Raw genomic sequence first — 20,617 nt, forward strand, 5'->3', positions numbered from 1 at the left:
AGGAAAGGACATGTGTGAATGTGTAGCGCGAATTGTTGTTCAGCTCCTAGTTTAGGGCTTTAAATAACCGTAAACGGCAATTGAGACGTCTGCAAACTTTACACCTTAAATATGAGTTGGGGGAATATTGACATAAAAAACGCTCTTTTGGTATTAATGCACAGTGGACGGTGGGCAATCCAGGTTGACTTTAGGTTGAACAATTAAAAGCATGCTAAGTTCGGTCGGGCCGAACCATAGATCGCATTTGTCAAGTTCTTTACTCGATATCTCTTAATTGGCAAACAAAGCATTGGAGATATGTATATCAGGTTATGGACCGATTTAGACCATGCTTGGATTGGATGTTGAAGACCATAATAGAAATAGTTGTGCAAAATTTCAGCCAAATCGGAGAAGAACTGTGCCCTATATGGGCTCAAGACGCTAAACGGGATATCGGTTTATATGGGAGCTATATCAGTTTGAGGACCAACTAAGACGATATTTAGCACGTATATTTAAGGTAATAGAAGAAGTCGTTGAACAAAATGTCAGCCATATCGGATAAGAATTGCGCCCTTTAGAGATTCAAGGAGTCAAGATCCAAGATAGGTTTATATTGGAGGTATATCAGGTTATGAACCGATTAAGGTTAGAACCGACTTAGAATAGTTGTTGGAAGCCGAAACAAAACACATAAAAAATTTCAGACAAATCGGATAATAATTGTTTCCTCTAGAGTCTCTCGATATATAATTGGGGGATAATGAGGAGATAGCTTTATTTGGTAGCTATATCAGGTTATGAACCGATTTAGACCATACATGGTATAGTTTTTGGTCTAAACAAAACAAAACATATCGTGTAAAATTTCGGACAAATTGTGTAAGTATTGCACCCTCTAGAGGCTCAAAAAGTAAAGATCAGAGATGGGTTTATATATCGGAGCATTGCTCAATTGTTGGAAGTCTTAACAAAACACCTCATGCAAAATTTCAGACAAATCAGATAAAAATTGTGCCCTTCAGATGCTTAAGAAGTCAAGATCTGGGATCGGTTAATATGGCAGCTATGCATAAAATAGGAGAATCCTTCTAGACGTATACATTGACAGTATGCATTGACTTTGAGAGGGCTTTTAACAATGTGAGGACCGATACACTGATTTAATCCTAAGACCAGAACCGGGTGGACCAGGTCTATAGAGACTGGATAAACCATATTCAAAGGAACAGGTGGAAAAATGTGGATAATATTACATAAATTGAGGAAGAAAGTGGAACAAGGCATGCGACAGGGGGGACATTTTATAGCCACTCCTGTGGGTGACCACCATAAAAAAACTATCCAAGGAGTTGGGCCCCGACGGAATCTCTACACTTGTACTGAAGAGTCGAGATTTACCTGGAGTCGAGTACCTTACGACTGACCTCAACCTGTCTTTGAACACTCTTGTAGTAGCGTTGTTTGAAAAATGGGCAAAGTAATCCCACTACTGAGGCCTGGAAAGGATCCGAGTGAGGGGGACTCGTACAGACCGATCTCCCTACTCTCACCAGTAGCCAAGACGCTTGAGGGGCTACTCCTCCCGAGCCTAGTCGGAAAATTTCCAATCCCCGAGCATCAGCGGGATTTCGAAGACTGCATAGCACAAAGCTTGCTTTCCATGCCATCACCGTACACATTTGCCGTGGCCTCAATCGGCCCAGGTCATGTGATAGGACGGTACTCGTGGCACTGGACCTATTCGACACGGTCAACTATTTGAGGACATCGTCATTACGTCCATCCAGCCAAGCCTGAAATGCTGGGTCGCGAATTATTTGTGTGGTCGCCGGTCATTTTCGGAACTTAAGGATAAGAAATCAAAACACTGTAGAGTAAAACAGGGAGTTCCCCAAGGCGGGGTGACATGTCCGGCACTGTTTAACCTCTACCTATGCTGCATTCCATCCCCAAACGGCATAGAGATAGTATCATATTCGGACGATTCTAGGATCATGGTACTGGGCCCCCGCCCATTGATGACATTTGCGATAGGTTAAACGTCTACCTTAACAACTTACCTCTTATTTCGCTGCCAGAAATCTGCCCCAAATCTTCAGCCACATTGTTCACTGCCTACATGCACGAGGTGCATAAGATGCTAAAAATGATGGGCGATGGAGCGATAGTTCCAACCATCAAGAAGTAGAAACATGATCCTCATGTAACTTGCAGGAAGCACTTGGGGTGCTGCCGGACAAACCTTGTTGACAACGAACAAAGCAATTGGCCGATCTATGGTAAGTTATGCAGCGCCAGTGTGGTCTCGTCGGCTCTGTGACACGCAGTGGAATAATATTCAGATCTAGCAGAATGCCGCTCTTCGAATGGGATGTCTCCTCCGTTTTAACGTGGACCACCTCCATCAGGAGACAAAGATCCTACTCCTGCGAATACACAATTATATGCTGCCTAAGCAAAACCTTCTGGGCTTGTATCGCAGCGACCATCCATCCAGACCTGAAGGCCACCGTAGCGCAGAGGTTAGCATGTCCATCTATGGACATGCTAACTAAATAACCTATTACGGATGCTGACTGAGGAGGGAATTGAACTCGTCTGCTACGCAGACGTTTTCATAATACTTCTCACGAGTAAGCATCCGAATCAAGCATGCAGAAGGGCCGAAAAGGTCTTGCAAATGGCATTAGACTGGACTGGACCTAGGGGTCTTAGTGTTCACCCAGAGATGACTAAAATCTGCCAGTTCACGAGGAAGACGAAGATGGAGCAATTTGAGGTGCCACATTTCCTCAATAGTGCGATTTCGATATCTAGCAAGGTCAAATATTAAGGAGTAAAGTTGGACAGGAAACTGAATTGGAAGTGCCACATTCAGGAGCGTACCGCAGTGTTGGGTACTATTTCGAAGGGCCGTAGGCTCGAAATGGGGCCCGTGTCCAAGGATAGCCCACTGGCTTTACAGGAGCGTTACTAGACAATTATTTACCTACGCCTAAGTAGTTCGGTGGACTGCAATGGAAAAAAAGTGCAAAATAAGGATAACACAATATGTTCAAATGGTGTCATGGCGGATCGATGGGGACCATGCCAACCAGAGCACTGGGCACTATTCCTGATATATGATCAATGGACATACAGGCTATACATGAGGCAGTCATTGCGCATATGAGACTTAAGGCTATGGGAGAATGAATAGAGGATAAGACAGGTCACACCATCGAGGTTAAATCGAGGCGACGATGGGAAGCCTGGAGGAATGGAAGATGTTTCCCATTCCATATTTACTTATTTTTTTCTGTGTAGGCACAGCAGTAAAGACAGTATGGCTATACTTCCGTATCTATACTTCCACTATACTTCAATCCAGAGAGAGAGATAAAGGCCTCTTATATAAACAAATCCTAAAATTTTAGTTTATGGATCCTTAAAGCTTCAATGTTTTCTGGGTGAACTAAAATTTTGTAATGAAGTGCACTTATCTGTTTTATTTTACAATTTTGGTAATTCAATATGAATTGTGAATTAAATATAGAAAAGTCATGGAAATACTAAAAATTGGTATTGAAATTTTCATTAGAAGTCCACTGTGCCAAAATTAGTTAAAAAGTAAGCTTTCTGCTTTTGGTTTTTGTAATTTAATGCTGGGCAAAGGGCTCTGCAGACATTCCGATATATCGACCATGGTTCGTAGACTTCTCCATTTTCATGATGTGGAAAATGCAACAGTTTTTTCAATGTTCCATTTTCTTTTCTTCTTTGTGGCCATTACTCGCCTGGGTTTTTAACAATTCTGTGAAATATGAAACACACTTCATCAATTTGTGGTAACACCACCAAATCGAACACAGGTCCAATGGATCGCAAAGCCAACTAAAACACATATACCCTTATAGCACTTTTTCCTAATATGGGCAAAATAAAACCATAAAATTTAGACAGCATTTATTTAAAAAAAAAAGTTTGGGCAACATTTTTATGGTCCAACATGAAAAACTGTTTTCAAACTTTGAAGTAACATTTCAAGAAGCCATTTGGTTGTGAGGTTTCTGCTGAAAAGTGTAAGTGGCGGCCAGAGTAATGAAATATGATCAACTTGTTTGCAGTAAAGCGCTGAGTAGATTTGCCAGACCGACTTTGGCTAGTCGTTTTTCGATGAAATTCTAAACTTGTAGAGAACACACACGAAAATAATTTTTTGTTAACAATAACATAACAGAAAATTTTCAAAGTTTGGTTTTTAAGGATAAATTCATCCGTAACTTTGAAATAAAAAGTTAAATAACATTATTTGAAAGCTGATTTAAAGCTTGTTCACAACTTATATACGTTAATTTTTACATTAAAAATAATGAATTAATGGAAAATCTTAGCATTGCTATTTAATAAATTCATTAAAAAAATTACTCGACAAAAATGATGGTGAATTCATACGGCCAAGCCCACACTCAACCAAATTTGTTATTAAAAACAGCAAAAATGTTTGATAAAACAGCAGTTTTTGTCTGCTGAGAATGAGAAAGCAGACATTACTGTTGCTTCAGCAAACATAGGGCTGCTGTATTAGCAAACATTTCGGTCAGCTTAGTAAGCAAACAAAATCTGTTGTTTTAATTACAAAACCTGCAGAAAAACATGTTTTGCTTTTGTTATGTTTGCCTGCAACTTTAAGCATTTTTTTTGAAATTGTGTTGGAAGAGATGATTTTAGTTTGTGGAATATTACTGTCAATAAACTACCTGATCCATCCATTGATATACATTTAGAAATGTGACTGAACTCGCTTGCATTTTTTATACCCACCGCCATTGGATAGGGGGAATATTCATTAAGTCTTTCGAAATATCCATTTCCGACCATACAAAGAATATCTATTTCTGATCGTCGTATAATTCTTAGGCGATTTAACGATGTCCGTGTGTCTGTCCGGCAGTTGTAATCTCGCTATAGTCTTTGAACATTGAGATATTGAGTTTAAATTTTGCACAGACTCGTATTTCTTCCATACGTAGGTTAAGTTCTTGAATGGGCCAAATCGGAATATATTTGGATTAAGCTGTCATATAGACCGATCTGGTGATTAAGGTTTTAAGCCCGTAAAAGGCGCACTTTTTGTCCGATTTCGCTGAAATTTGAAATAGGAAATAATAAGTTATACTAGGGACCCCGATATTCAAACCGAACCTATACGCATATACGATGCGATTTCGATGAAATTAAAACCAGTGAGTTGTTTTAAGCCTATAGACATCCGACTCAAATATGGTTCAAATCGGACCATATTTAGATATTGCTGTCATATAGACCGATCTGCCGATTGATTGTCTTAAGCCCATTATTGCCGTCTCTTCTTCGCCGACGTCCTCAGAGACTCTGCAAAAGCCGTTACTTGCAACCTTCAGTCTGTAAGAATGTTTTCTAATCATTCCATAGCATGACAGTCACAATTACTAAGACCTCTCTTCCGTTTGACATCCGTTATGACATCCAAAAACTGTGCTAAGTACGGTCAATATCGTTCTATAACCTGATATAGCTCCCATATAAACCGATCTCCTAATTTGACTTCTTGAGCCCTTACAAGCCGCAATTTTTGTAACCTGATATAGCTCCCATTTACACCAATCTCCTGATTTGACTTCTTGAGCTTTTACAAGCCGCAATTTTTGTCCGATTTGGCTAAAATGTTGCATGTAGTGTTCTGTTATGATTTTCAAAAACTGTGCTAAGTATATCTGATATAGCTCTCATATAAACCGATCTCCCTATATGACTGCTTGAGTCCTTACAAGCCGTACGGTCCAAATCAGTTTATAACCTGAAAAAGCTCCCATATGAACAGCTCTCTCTATAATCCTTGTTCAGTTGGTAGAAGCTGTAATTTTTGCTTGTTTGACAGGAGTTTGGTATGTGGAATAAAATTATGCTCTTCAACTAAAATTATTTTGTATAAATTTATATAATCCATGGTGGTGGGTTCCCAAGATTGGGCCCGGCCGAAGTTCGCACGCTTTTACTTGTTCAGTGTTCATAACCGACCATTTGTGACTATCTGATATTCCTTGCCATTCAGGAGTTATCCTGAAGACTTAGCGTATATGTCGCCAGAGGCATACCATCAGATTCCAGTTCCCTTGGATTATTTAAGGAAGTTTGTAGTCTCGCAAGTCCGTCTGCTGCACAATTCTCTGGCATATGTATGTGGCCCGCCACACGGAACAGTTGAATTTTGAACTGTTCTGCCATTACGCTGCGACCGCCCAGGCCGGTTTTTGAATTTAGAAATATGTTCCCCAGAGATTAAATGTGCCTGGCTGTCTGAGAAGATATTTAAGACAATCGTCGTAATGATATTACATATCTAAGTCATTCCACCACTTATTTAATTAAATTAAAGTGGTCGGACAATCTTCTCGATATGATCAGTCCTAGTTCCTCAGACTACACCCCAAAGTCCACAACTGGTCGTCTAGCTGGGAACCATTCGTAAGGAAATCTAAGTAACATCTTTTACCAGAGATATCGTAGTTCCAAACGGTTATATTAGGAATAGTGGTAGAGTACTTTTTTTTATCAAAAGTCGCTTCGAGCTATTTGTAACCCTTACTGCTTAGAACATCAGGAATTGTATCAATGATAACACAGTGTCCGTAGCCGTCACATGACAAAAGAGAAAGCTTCTTTAGCATCACACGCGGGTCTTTCCTAAAATAAAACAATGTACAACTTTTTAGGAAAAATATTGGGAGCGAAAATCTAGCGATACATATATATCGGAGCTTTACAAAGGGTGATTTTTTTAAGAGCTATTGGAAAGTTTACAAAGCACATAAAATTCAGAAAAATGCACGAAATCTTTATTGCAATCGATAGTACGGTCCAGATAATTTAATGTTTGAACATTATTTCATGCAAATGTTGACCGTGACTGAGTCTCAAATGGTCCATCCGCTTAGCCCGATTTTGGCATACTCTTTCCAACATTTCGACCGGTATCTCACGAATAAATGCTTCAATCTTGTCTTCCAATGCGTCAATTGAAGCGGGATTTTCTGTATAGACATGAGCTTTAACATAGCCCAGAAAAAATAGTCTACAGGCGTTTAATCGCTGGATCTAGGCGGCCAATTGACCGGTCCTGAACGTGAAATAAAATTTTCACCGAACTCGCCTCTCAATAAGTCCATGGTAACGCGCACTGTGTGGCATGTGGCACCGTTTTGTTGAAACCACATGTCATGCAAGCCAAGCCCTTGCATTCTGGGCAAAAACAAAAAATGGATATCATCTCACCGTAGCGATCATCCTTCACAATTACGTTACGATTCGCATCATCTTTGAAGAAGTACGGTCCAATACTGTCACCGCACCAAACTGTGACCTTTTATACCCTCCACCATAGGATGGGGTATACTAACTTCGTCATTCTGTTTGTAACACCTCGAATATTCGTCTAAGATCCAATAAAGTATATATATTCTTGATCGTCGTGACATTTTAAGTCGAACTAGCCATGTCCGTCCGTCTGTCTGTCGAAAGCACGCTAACTTTCGAAGGAGTAAAGCTAGCCGCTTGAAATTTTACACAAATACTTTTTATTGGTGTAGGTCAGTTGGGATTGTAAATGGGCCAAATCGGTTCATGTTTTGATACAGCTGCCACATAAACCGATCTTGGGTCTTGATTTCTTGAGCCTCTAAAGGGCGCAATTCTTATACGATGAGACTTAAAGTTTGTACGTGGTGTTTTAGTATCACTTCCAACATTTGTGCGGTCCAAATCGGTCCATAACCTGATATAGCTGCCATATACACCGATCAGGGATCTTAACTTCTTGAGCCTCTAGAAAGAGCAATTCCCATCCGATTTGCCAACAATTTTGTACAACGGCTTCTCCCATGACCTTTTAACATACATGTGCATTATGGTCAGAATCTATAGCTTGATACTGCTCCCATATAAACCGATCTCCCGATTTTCCTTCTTGAGTCTCAAATCGGACTATAACTTGATATACAATAGCTCCTCCTCCGTCCTTCGTCCTTATTCATTATTCTTTGTTTGCCTAAAAAGAGATACTGCGCAAGGAACTCAACATATGCGACCGTGGTGGAGGGTATATAAGATTCGGCCCGGCCGAACTTAGCACGCTCTTACTTGTTCTGGTTGCATTGGTAGCTCATGCAATGCTTCTGGCTGATCTTCACTCCAAAATCGACAATTCTGCTTGTTTGCGTCCATTTTGATCATAAAATTCAATAAAGCGTTGTTCGTTTGTAAAACGATTAATGGTTAAATTATAGACCAAACTGAAGATGTTTGATAGTGAGACAAAACACGAAACGTGCAAGAGCAGTTTAGACCAGTGTTGTTGATAATAGATAAAAAAATCACCCTTTATAAATATAAAACTATTTGTAATTTGCGATTTCTTCTTTAGCTATTGTTTAATTTGACAAACGTACAGACAGACAAGAATACATAGCTAGATCGCCTAAGAAAGTGATTCTGAGTTGATCCGTGTTCTTACTAATAGGGATTTCTCTCTTCTTCTTTTACCAGCAAATGCCCTTAGTTACACATTTTAGTACCACGATAGTGGTGTAGGGTATAACAAGTCTGCTGGTATCAACTCTCGATACTAGTTGTAACCCAGAAAAAAAAACAGAAAAAAATTGGGAATCATGTCTTTAGGAAAAATTAAGAAAATCAAAAGTTTGCCCCTGTTCCTTAGTGGAATATTCATGGGCAAAATTTGCAATTTGCCTTTAAGAAAATCAGCAACTATTATTTATCCTTATCCGGTTTGGAGTTATTAACGGTCAAACAAAAAACAAATTAAATCATTTATTTATTTTCTACTAGCTGTAAATAATTACTTTCCCAAGGGTAATTGAAAATATTTCATATGGAAACTATAAACCAGCATCGTAAAAATGTTCTGTTGTTAGTTGAAATAGAAGCTGTAAATGTTTGCGTATATCAAGTATATACGCGAATTTAACAGAAGAGGATTTTATATATCTTCTTTGGCTTCAAGTGTAGTATAACGTAAAACCTTTTCCAGGCACATTGAGAAAGGTGATATTCCGTTCGATTATTTAAGTTGTACTTAACCCTTTCGTGCCGAGATTTTGCGGATACCAATGAAATGAAATGTTGTCGTTAAAACTTTCTAGAAGATGTTCTTTGGCAATAGGTTTTCCTAGCGATGCGTTTTGCCTGTGCTGCAAAAGTTCAAACTATGTGCGTGTGCAAGTTTAAAGAATGCAGTGTTCTGTGTAAGTGAGAGTTTTAGAAGGTGTGACCAAAGTAATAGGTTGCAAGGCGAATTTTTACTATATTTCATAAAGTACTTGCTTTTGAGTATGATAACAAGATAAGCCACTTTTTTATTGCATTTATCCAGGAACTTGTTTATCTGCAACTGGGAAAAAACCCCGATGTTCTAAAATCGGATTAGGAAACAGATTATGGACTTAACGCTTGTAACGAATAGTGACTCGTTCAAAGTCATGGACTGGAAAGTCTCCATCGAGTGCTTCTTCTCGGATCACTACAGGATAAGCTTTCGGGTTGAGCAAGAGAGAGTAGTAAGAGGTTTGTGTCCCCGGAACCTATATAGGACGGAACTGGAGTCAGTAATAGATCTTGTTATGGAGAGCCTGAAGGAGGCATTCCGGAGAGCATGTCCAGAACGGGTACCGCCGCGCAAGACGAACCAATAATGTTGGACACCGGAACTTAAGGCTCTTTAACAAGGCGAAGAGGGAGAACATGGACGAGGGCTGGAATATCCTGAAGCCCTGGGCATGAAGGAGACGAAGAGAGCGAAGATGAGTTCCTGGGCGAAATTCTGCGGAGATTTAGAGAGCACTAGTTAGGCATCTAGATTGTGCAAAGTGATCTCCAAGAATCCTAATATGCCAACCCCTCTAATGAGAGAAGACGGAACTCACAACGAGAAGACGGCGGAGCTACTGATGGAGACACATTTTCTAGGCAGCCACAAAGAGGACTACGATGAGAACATCGTAATACCCACAAGGGCTGACTCCGTAGAAGATCTTGTCGGTTACATCCTGGACGAGGAGATCGTAGTGTGAGCGATTCGCACCTTCCTTCAGCCAACCGGCCGGACCTCGGAGGTGTTTCAAGAGTCCTTTGGGGTAACTCTGCCATTGCTTGAATGGATTTTCAGGGCGATCCCGGCATTGTCGTACATACCTAGGGCATGGAGAGAGGTTAGGGTGGTATTTATTCCCAAGACGGGAAAAATAAACCAGAGTTTTGCGAGTGATAATAGGCCAACCAGTTTTTCATCGTTTTAACTTTAAAAACTGGCAAGACTGGTTGACTTGATTACAGTGGTGCACAAAATGCATGCCTCAAGGGCAGGTAGGTGGAGACGGCCCTTCATGAAGGGGAACAAAAGGTAGAGACGTCTTTCCAAAAGAAGGAGTATACGATGGCGGCCTTCCTCTAGGAAGTTTTTAATAACGTGGAGATAGTGTCGATGGTCGCCGACCTGGATCGCACGGGGATCCACCTGGGAGTCTCTCGGTGGACTGATAATATAATTCGTGGCTGGATTATTAATGCGGAAATGGGAGAAAGTGTGGTCTGAGACCACGGGAGATGAGAGGAACGCCTCAAGGAGAGTAGTTCTCGCCGATTCTCTAGAACCTGGTGTTAAACGAAGTCCTATCCCATCTCAAAGGAGATAAGTTGAAGCTGATCACATATACGAACGTCGTCCTATGATACGAGGCAGATTTATGTCGACGATCACCGATATTATGAAAAGGTCACTCAGGAGGCTATCGAGATGGGCTACCAGAAATGGGTTGAGGACCAACTCAGGGATGGCAAAGTTGGTGCTCTTCACTCGGAGATACAATATACTGAATTTCAGACACCAGTCTTTGGACGGGACCACTGAGCATTTGTCAAGTAGGCGAAATACCTTGGCCTTTTCCTCGATTTCAAATTGTCCTGGAAAAGAAATAGGTAGGAAATATGACGAAAGGTAATGTGCGCCTTCCACTCCTGCAGAATGATGTTCGGAGGAAGGAGTCAGCCTGAATATACTGGATGTACACGGCCTTGTGAGACCAGTGCTGACATAAGGAGCAAAGGTTTGATGAAAGGCTGTGGAGAAGAGTACACAGAGTAAGGAACTTCGGAAGGTACAGAGGCTGGTGTTGGTCTGGATCACAGGGACGTAGAGGTGATGCTGAATTTAAGACCTGTTAAGGCACATATTAGGGGCCGCGCCGCTAAGGTATCGCTTTTGCTACGGGAACTTGGCATACTGAGAGATGGTAGACACGGCCACCGCTTCATACTGAAGGTCATGGACGAAGGTAGGCTGAGAAGGGGTCTCAGATCACCTGTCGCCGAGACCAATTCGGCAGAGGTTGTTCCGCATTCGCTATCCCATAAGGGAGGAGTGGGAGCCGGGGTCTGTTTTTGAGTTGAATGGGGTCGAAGTAGGTTGCGGAGGGTTTGGGGACCCCGAATGGACACCATTCGAAATTTGGCAGGAAGTATTTTCTTATGACTGTCGACCTTACTGGTGAATTTCATAGAAATCGGTCCAGTTTTAGATATATCTGCCATTCATGTATATCGCCTTATTTTCACTTCTATGACCACTGCAAGCGTATTGATTGACCAATCTAGCCAAAATTTTGAAAAACGCTTTCCTCGATCACAATACCTGAGAATTTGTTCGAAATCGGTTCAGGTTTAGATATAGCTCCCATATACATGTTCGTCAGATTTTGGGTAAATTGCAATAATGCCGTCATTTGTCAACCGTATTTAACAGTTTGAATATATTTGCTCGAAATTTGATACGGATTGTTTAATAACCCATCTGAAAATATCCCCGAGGTCCATTAAAAGTGCTTCAGAATTCGATATAGCTTCCACATTACACTACAGGTTAGGTGTAGAGTACTATACAGTCGGCATAGCCCGACTTTTGGCTTTCCTCACTGGTTTTTATATTTTCCTGTCTCCCTTTGGGAGGGGCGGGTGGGTGGCAGTTCATTTCAACTTTTTAATTTTTCACCACTTTTTCCTTTTCTTCTTTTTATTCCCTCTGCCATATGATGAGATTATACTAATTTCGTCATTCCGTTTGTAACACACGATCTGAGACCCAACAAATATATATTCTTGATCGTCTTGACATTTTAAGTCGATTTAGCCATGTGCGTCGATCTGTCCGTCCGTCTGTGTGTCTGTCGAAAGCATGCTAAATTTCAAAGGATAAAGCAAGGCGCTTTAAATTTTGCACAAATATTTCCTATTAGCGTAGGGCGATTTGGATTGTAAATGGGTCATATCGGTCCATATTTTGATATTGCTGTCATGTTAACCGATCTTGTACCTTGACTTCTTGAGCCTCTAGAGGGCGTAATTCTAATCCCATTTGGCTGAAATTAGAAATGGGATACAATAACTTCAGCTATAGTCTTCAGAATAAGTGCCAAATAAGGTCTGAATCGGGCTTTAGTTTGATATAGTTCCCATATAAACAGGACCCAGTTTTTACTTCTTGAGCCCCTTTAGGGCGCAATTTTTACCCGATTTTGATAAGAATTTGCACAATGACTTCTACTATGGTCTCCAACATACAAACCAAGTATGGTTACTTATTTTGGCATCACCCTGTATGAATCTTTGATTTCGTTTATGTGAACTTTTGTTAAGATTGAATCAAACTGCCATTAAAAGTTCATATCAAGTGTATATAGACATAAAACTATGAATATACACTTATCTCCGATCACATGGATGCATGCGTGCCCATGTATGCATGTGTATGTAATTCCATAATATGGTAAGGAGTTCAAATATTGTAATTGTGTGTTGAAAACGTTAAGTGCTTTCTAGGAAAAGGAGCATTATTTAATATGTGATACGTGATTAAAGAACGCTTTTCGTGCATATCAGTGAATGTGTGTGTATTACAGCACAAACACGAACAAAAACTTTAAATAATGGTGGTAACTGTAAGGTTTAACAGTTATCAGGCGACTAAAATATTCCGTGTATGTAGTGCAGTGTACTATGGTCAGTGAGTCTTATCATACGATTTAAAGGGGTATTAACTTAATTTTCCAAATAGATTGGATAAAAATTAAGGTCCCTGTTTGTAACATTTAGAATAATGCGTCTAAGAGCCCTTAAAGTATATTTACTCTAGATCGTCATGACATTTTAAGTCGATTTAGTCATGTCCGTTCGTCCGTCCGTCTCGTCGAAAGCATGCTAACTTTCGAAGAAGTAAAGCTAGTCGCTTGAAGTTTTGCTGAAGTACTTCTTATTAGTGTAGGTCGGTTGAGATTGTAAATGGGACAAATCGGTCCATTTTTTGATATAGCTGCCATATAAACCGATCTTGGTTCATGACTTCTTAAGCCTCCAGAGGGCGCAATTATTATCCGATTGGAAATATTTCTGAAAATTTTCACGTGGTGTTTTTTTGGTATGACTTCAAACAACTGCGCTAAGTATGGTCTAAGTCGGTATAGATGGTGTATATATATGGCTGAAAATTGCACAAATCGTTGAGAAATGCCTTCCAACAACTGTACCAAGTATGGTCTAAATCGGTTCATTACTTGATATAGCTGCCATATAAACCCATCTCCCGATTACATTCCATGATCTTCTAGAGGGCGCAATTCTTATTTAATTTGGTTGAAATTTTGCATAAGTCGTTTTGGTATGACTTTCAACAACTGTGAAATGTACGGTTGATAATCTGATATAGCCACCATACAAACCGATCTCTCAATTTGACATTGACATTTTTCTATGACTTCTAACAGTCAAGAAAAGTACGGTTCATATCGGTCAATAACTTGTTGTTGTGTATATATATATTGAAAAAGTCATTCAAAGAACTTGACAAATGCTATCCATGGCGGAGAGTATATAAGATTCGGCCCGGCCGAACTTAGCACTTTTACTTGTATGGAAGCTACATTCAAATCGGAACCGATATGTCGACTTTTGCAATTCCAATAACAGACATCAATAAAAAGCGTATGTGGGAAACTTCAAGCTGATAGCTTCCCTTGTTCATATCTTTAGCTTAGCAAACGAACAGGCATGGCGGTCCCAAAAGTAGCTGACCTGACATATAGATGGCAGTAGAAGAATATTTCAATCGATTGTTTGAACCTCTATAGGGCGTAAATCAATTCATAACTTCATATAGCTGCCGTATAAACCCATCTCCCGATTACATTCCTTGAGCTTCTAGAGGGCCCAAAATGACCTATGCGCAATTTTGGAAAAAAACGGTTGAAAAAATTTTTTTGATGGTCTCGACAGGATTCGAATCCAGGCGTTCAGTGTCGTAAGCGGACTTGCTAACCTATGCACTACGGTGGCCTCCATTACATTAACTTTAGGTTTTAATATTTAACACAGTACGCTCGGCAGTGTATGTATGTGATGGGGAGAAGACTTATTCCTCTATTGTTGCCACATACTGCCTTGTTTCCTTTCCTGTGTACGGGGCATATTATACTGAGGTTCTAATCATCGAGTATGCGTTCTGCTAGCCAGATCGCGCAGTCGAGCGGGTGCATATACCTGATCAGCGTGACGCCTCCAGTCTTAAATAGTTCAGCGGGCAGCCCATCGGTTCCTGCTAACTCGTTGTTCTTCATTTGGTTCACTGCTACAGGACGTCATTCTGACTAGAAGGTTAACATTCTATACCATCATCAGGGATTGGTTCTTCGACACCCTCTTCTTCTCCATTGTAGGACACCTCTTCTGCTCCATTGTCTGATAGCGATCAGCTGGAAAATTTTTTCTTTCCATATACCAAGCACACTCTCTGCATCAGTTACCATATTTCCCCATATTTCCTTCTTTGTCTCTTGCAAAAGGATGTGCCTGTAGCAAAGCCATCGGTTCGGTGTTTGGTTCTTTATTTTCGCCATAAAGAGTTTTGTTAGGTTTCTCAACATGTATGTCGAATAGGGTTAAGATTGGTATTTATTTGTATATAGCTACCATATATGGAAATCTCTCGATTTAAGGCCTTGGGCCATAAAAGGCGCTTTCGTACCCTCAACATCCATTCATATCGGAAAATATCTTAATATAGTGCCCATATGGACCGATCTCCCGATGTAAGGTCTAAGGCTCATATATCCAGCATTTATCACCCAAATTTGCTGAACTTTGGCACTGAGGACTGTGTTGGTCCTTTCGACATTCGTGCGGAGTATGGTTCGGATCGGATCATATTTAGATATAGTTGCCGTACATACATCCGAAGCCACCGTAACGCAGAGATTAGCATGTCTTATGACGCTCACCGTCTGGGTTCGAATCATGCCAAGAAAATCAGAAAAATATTTTGCAATTCCAAAAACATTCATCAATAAGAAGAATCTGTATAAAAATTTGAAGCTGATGGCTTTTCTTCTTCGATCGCTATCTTTATTTTAACAATATGACTAGATTGCTACATAGAGAATGTCAAAATGATTATAAATACCATAGCGATTCCAAAAGTAGCTGACCTGACATATAGATGGCGGTAGTAGTATTTTTCTATCGATTGTTTGTTGCTGTTTCACCCCTATGGAGAAGATGTGGGTCCACCACTTAACACCTAAAACAAAGGAATATTCAAAACACTGAACTGAAATGGGAGAAGTGTATCCCAAAAAGGCAAACACAGTTCCATCTGAACCGTTTGCCAGTAATAAAGTAGTGGAAGTTGTAGTTGATGTTTATCTTGAGAAGCTAGATAGTCCTTCCTTCCTACTTTTAGAACCGCACTTATATAAAGGGTGCACTAACATGTAAATAAAAGTTCGTAAATAAGGCCACCCAAGGTTCGACTAGTTTCAAATTTAAGTTCTAATTGCTTAAGTCTTTTATTCTATACCCCTTTGACATCTTTAACTACTAAAGACCTTCTAGAATAAAGTGTTTCCTACTGCATTGAATTAGTTTATAATGACTTGATTATACTTTGTGATTTGCTCTAATGAAAATCAGATTTGTTTGTTCTTCGTCTTCTTCAACTCCATGGTAGAAAATTGTTTCTAAAATTTCCATTGGTTTTCTTTTTGCAAATCATTAAAGTTGAAAAGAGTTGTGGAAAGTGTTGTGTGTGTGTGTGTGTATGGGTGTACATTGCAAGTTTCGTTTCAAGAAACATATGACATGAAATGAAATCGAGTGAACAAAAAGTGGACAAAAACTGACCTACATTTCATGTACATGTGCCCGGCTGGGATCGCCTGCTGGCGTACATGTATTTGTCAGGCAAGTTCTGTTCTCTATGGCAGGTCCGTTATCAGAAGAACAAAATCTAAATTCTTTTTTGAATTGAAAAGTTTTTCGAGATACCTTCTAGGTTGAATTGGTGAGGGGTTGGCGGAGAGCGAATGTGTTTGCCTTGTTGCAAGTTGTTGTCAAACAACATGTGTTTGTTTTTTATGCAACATTGAACACCACTCTCGTGTGTCCTGCATCGCTGACCTGGTGGTGGGCAAATAACGATAGGTTTAGCGTTTGTAACACTTGAAAGGGTAATCATAGAGTCAAAAAAAAAGAAAAATAAAAATTAACGTAAGATGACCATGGAGGTAGCATGTCCGCCTATGACGTTGAATGTTTGAGTTCGTATCCTGAAAAGAATATAAACAAAAATTCAGAGGTGGTTACACCTAGCTATTGCTGACGACATTTGTTAGGTTTCTGCCATGAAAATTATTTCTATTAAAAAATTTTCTTTGTGGGGCGATTTTAGAAGAACTATGAGCGAAATATACTTGCTATTCTTTCATGTATTTTTTCGTGGGCCATTTTCAATCTAATGTAAGATTCGTCCATTGCAAATGAATTCTACCGTGGCGCAATCAGGAGAGATAGATCACATACATCAGGATAGAGATCACACGGTAAGCTGTCTTCCTGTCTAAAATCTAATTTGGTATTGCATGATTCAGAAAGATTCTTTACAATTCTTACAGAGGAATGTGTATCAGCAAGCGTCATCCAGCAGAGTCTTATTGATTTCGCAGGGATAGCAAATTCAGACATGGCGTGAAACACCTTCGAACGTATAGTCAACAGAGAGATGGTGGGTGTTGATTTGTTTTTTTTTGGGTCTTTGCCAGGATTTGGCGCAGTGTAAATATCTGGTCTATAGTAGATTTACCAGGTCTACAGCCACATTCATAGGGCCCAAGCCGCATTGATAGGGACTTTGCAAATTTTGCGGTTTTAAGTTTGAGCTCAATGATAAGGGGCCTCTTTTTCATAGCAGACTCTCCCTGTTGCTCTCAGCTAAGCTTTCCAAGATAACGACGAACACCACACAAATCAGGTCTAAATATCGGTCGGGATAAGGCTAAGTATTTTATGCATTTGCCCTAGGCTGGTTTAAGTGCTCCATCTGCATTGGAAATGTTTTGGCATAGAAACATAAATTAGCTTATAGTTTTACTCTCCCAAGGTCATACTCTCTCTTTTGCGTCTATATCTTCCTTTTTAAATACACATCATCCCCAAATTTGTTTTTATTGATTTCTGTAGTAAATCTTAAGTTCGGTTTTAACCCACTACAACCTCCTTGGACTATGTGATGGACTTTCAATTTCTTTTTGCCTGCAAAAATGAAAATGAAATGTTAATCCTTTTTTTTGTTTAGTTTTCCAAAATGTAAAAACTTCCTCACCATGGGAGAAATCTCTGATAAAAATTCTGTTTTTCAATTCAATTCAAAAACTTAGACCTTCAAGTGTTTTCTCAAGCGTTTTTCTTTTGCTTGTTTTGTTTCTTGGGGGAGAATTGCAAGGACTTGTAAAACTAACTATGGCTTATCAGACTAAAACCTCAAGTATGAATGTTTGTCAATATTATCTGCCATCGCATGTAGAGAGCTGTAGGTGATGACTAGAATTGGATAGTAGTGTCATATGGATAGACGGCAGGCTTGGGAGGACGTGTTGCGAAAGTGACATTGTGGCTTTTGTTGTTTGGATTTCTTTTGAAATTTAGGTCACATTTTAAGATGGTTTCATTAGATTACAACGTTTAGATAACACGGCAGCACTCACCACACTCATTCAGCTCATACATCATCAGCGTAATGTACATAAATACATGCTTGCACTTATAAATATCTGAAGGATGTGTTCTAGCATCTGAATGTGAGTGACGGACTTCCTTGCTCGCTGAATGATGATGGCGATGGTGATGCTGACATGAATGCGAATTATTTCTTTGTGAGTCTGTTTGGGTGAGTGAGTGATGATATATGTTAAAATTATGTTTATTTTGCTCAAGAGCCTATTTGCCACCAAATGACTTTGTGTTGGATTCACACAAATACAATACAATATCTTAAACATAATATTTAGCTATGTGTATTAGGCTAGCCAGAATTGTTGAAAAAAGAAAATAGGAGCTATACTTATAACTAAATGTGAAGCGAGTCCGTCTTTAGGCCAAACAAATTCTATGAGGTGGGGACGATCTGTGAACATTTCGAGCTTTACCGGTGCACGTGTAGCAAAATAGGTAGCGAGCTCGGTAGCAGTACAGAGATATTTTGTGATTTTTTCAATAGCTCAAAAGGAACATAATTAGGCCAATCTAAGAGTCGGGAATCTAGTTCAGCTCTACAAGACGGCCGAAAGACTCAAAATCTGATAATGGTGCGACCAACCTTAGAGGCTGGAATGCAAATCAGTTCTACAAGACGGCCGAAAGAATCTTGGAGATGGAATATACAACTGGGCTAGATCTAGGTATGTGAACGTTATATAAAGAAGACAAAGGCTAGATAATTTGAAATTCTATTGTTCCTCAAGAGAAGAGAGAGGTTTCGATATCCAACCGGTCCAAATATTTGGGATTGAAAAAAAATATTCGTCTAAGATCCCATAAAGTATATATATTCTTGATCGTCGTGACATTTTATGTCCATCTAGCCATGTCCGTCCGTCTGTCTGTCGAAAGCACGCTAACTTTCGAAGGAGAAAAGCTAGCCGCTTGAAATTTTGCACAAATACTTCTTATTGCTGTAGATCAGTTGGGATTGTAAATAGGTCATATCGGTCCATGTTTTAATATAGCTGCCCTATAAACCGATCTTGGGTCTTGACTTCTTGAGCCTCTAGAGGGCGCAATTCTTATCCGATTGGAATGAAATTTTGCTCGACGTGTTTTTTTTTTTTTGATATCCAACAACTGTATGGTTCAAATCAGTCCATAACCTGATATAGCTGCCATATAAATCGATCTTGGGTCTTGACCTCTTGAGCCTCTAGAGGTCGCAATTATTATCCGATTTGCCTGAAATTTTGTACGACGGATCCTCTCATGACCATCAACATACGTGTTTGTTATGGTCTGAATCGGTCTATAGCCTAATACAGCTGCCATATAAATCGATCTCTCTATTTTACTTCTTGAGCCCCCAAAGAACGCAATTCTTATTCGAATTGGCTGACATTTTACACAGGTCTCCAACATATTGGGTTGCCCAAAAAGTAATTGCGGATTTTTTAAAAGAAAGTAAATGCATTTTTAATAAAACTTAGAATGAACTTTAATCAAATATACTTTTTTTACACTTTTTTTCTAAAGCAAGCTAAAAGTAACAGCTGATAGCTGACAGAAGAAAGAATGCAATTACAGAGACACAAGCTGTGAAAAATTTGTCAACGCCGGACCATATCTTGATATCGCTCTAATAGCAGAGCAAATCTTTTCTTTTATCCTTTTTTTGCCTAAGAAGAGATGCCGGGAAAAGAACTCGACAAATGCGATCCATGGTGGAGGTGGCTCGGCCGAACTTAGCACGCTTTTACTTGTGTCTGCTATTGCTCGAACTACTAATGCGGGAGTCGTGGATTCGATTCCCACCAGAGGTTTTGGTCTGTCGCGACAGTGGTATCACAATGGATTTCAATTGTCGTAGTGAATCTATTTTAAGACTTGTTTAGGTTAGGTTTAAGTGGCAGTCTGCCATCTGATTCACTTAGACGTTTTCGTCCATTGTGATACCACAGGAACAGGAGAATAAAGTTGCCTTCGAGTTCTTACCGTTGAACCATCCAGATCGCCTTAAAAACCCCATTAACTTGCCTATGTTCACATCCGCTAAATCAGACAGGTTTTCAAAGAAATGAGAACCTAAAGTGGAACTCCTTCTGACTGCCATTGCGGGACACACATACAGAATGTGTTCTATAGTCTCTTCCTATTCGATGTCCTCGCAGCTTCTGCAAAAGTCGTTACTGGTAACCTTCAGTCTGTCAACATATTTTCCGATTAGACAGTGATCTGTCATGAGGGAAACAATGACTGAGACGCTCACAGCCCCCTCATTGTGATCATCTATCATTTGTTGTCCTTCGAGTCTTGTCCTGAAAACTTAGCTTACATGTCGCTAGGCGCATACCCACAGATCCCAGCTTCCCTGGAATATGTAGGGCCGTTCCTAGTCTCGCAAGCTCGTCCGCTTTACAATTCCCTTTCTGTAAATGGAACATTCTCTCCAGCCAAGGAGACAGGAACCACTGTAGATAACTTGTATTCCCTGCTGAAAAGAACTACTTCTGTC

The sequence above is a fragment of the Stomoxys calcitrans genome, chromosome 5, assembly GCF_963082655.1.
Source record: "Stomoxys calcitrans chromosome 5, idStoCalc2.1, whole genome shotgun sequence".
Lineage (NCBI taxonomy): Eukaryota > Metazoa > Arthropoda > Insecta > Diptera > Muscidae > Stomoxys > Stomoxys calcitrans.